Genomic DNA, 1,681 nt, shown 5'->3' with positions numbered 1-1,681 from the left:
ACAATATGTAGATTATTCTTTATATATAATGCTGTTCCTCTAGCTCTGTTCTTCGTTAAACGACAACAAAGTAAACGGTACCCTTTTATCGGATATAACTCGGTTTTCTCTACTACAATTCAGATCTCATTCCGATAGATTGAAATGAAACCCTAGTTTAAAAGTTCAACCTCCCCCAATAAATGTGCACAAAAAAAAATGTGCAAGCGTGTATCGTATGTTTCTCTTTGTGCACTATATTGGTGTCCATTTTTATTTGGCTACCCAAATTGATTATATATATATTTTTTCAAATAATCTCGATCAAGCTGTTGCTCTAAACATATAGTTATGTAGTGATTTGCTATTTTACATTTATGATTATTTCGTTTTTTTTTTTTTATTTACTTGTTAGTCGAATTTTTTAACTATTTATTTACTAGTATATAATAGCATTCTCGTTGCTCATTCATTAGGCAACGACACTTCAATCTTTTTTTCTGTTTTTGTTATAACTCCTCGTTTGTATTTTTTTAGATCTATACTTTGAAGAGTTTCTCTATTGGCGATTTTTGCGGGCTTGCGAATAAAAATTGCTTTTTTTACCAGAGCCTCAAGGCTTGTATAGCGCTGCAGAAGATGCCGCGGCCTTCGGCAAGCTGCTCTCTATGAAATCGTTCTTCAATTTGATGAAATCATTTTTAAAATCACGGAACCAGACTGTGATATGGGATCTTTTCTTATTTCAACAATCAAATTTCCCGTTATTAATTTGGTACAAAAGCCATCTTATCTTTTCCCTTATGTAGTTCGCATTCTCCGGCAGCACACCTGAGAGTGGACATAAATGTCTCTTTACTTCAACAACAGTTGTGCGCTATCGTTAAATCGTGGCAGACCAAGATCGATGATTTTAATAGCACCGATTGTGATCATTTTGAAAGCTTTCTACCAGCGTCTTTCGATTTATTGATTCAGCGTATTACCGCTGCCTTTGAGCTAACACCAAGCTTACTGAGTAGCGCTGTTATATCTTTATGGTGTCACCAAGGTCTTCGTTGTCGAGCCCAGACACGCCAAATATTTTTACGTTTTTCATCTTGGGGTAGTACTGTTTTTGCTATTAGACCTTGACCTCAAGAGGGTCGCCTTCGTTCTTTTGTTTGTCGATTCCAGAAGATTGATAAACCAGTTTTAGTATGGGGTCTGTGGCTTGTTTAATCATATCAAGCCACGCTATTAATCGCTTAATAGGAGTCAACACCTATTATGATTCTAGCTTTGGTCAGTAGCAAGGCTATCGCGATACATGCGGTGAAGACTTTACTTCTCAATTGTTCGTTTTTCTTTTCTTTTACCCTCGAACTTACCTCACAATTGCTGTTAAAGGCGATATAATACATGACCCTAGCTTCGTAAGGGTCCAAGGTCCCTGCACTAAATATTTAATCTAACAAATACCGTACAGATGCCGTCCATGCGAGGCAGAACTAAACGTTCAATACATATAATTGTACTTACTCTTATATGCGTTAAATGCTATTATAGATAAAAAGACAGTATTTTATAACTGGAACATGTATGTAGGGGTAGAAGAGCTTTTATATTCACACACATATGGTACATGTGTATCAATAGGGACACGCTCACTCTCTACAGACCTGCTGGCAACATTGCTACCGATCCTCTTAACAGTACCCCC

The sequence above is a fragment of the Varroa jacobsoni genome, unplaced genomic scaffold (assembly GCF_002532875.2).
Source record: "Varroa jacobsoni isolate VJ856 unplaced genomic scaffold, vjacob_1.0 scaffold_1248, whole genome shotgun sequence".
Taxonomy (NCBI): Eukaryota; Metazoa; Arthropoda; class Arachnida; order Mesostigmata; family Varroidae; genus Varroa; species Varroa jacobsoni.
The sequence above is the reverse complement of the archived record's forward strand: the minus strand, read 5'-3'. Positions refer to the sequence as shown.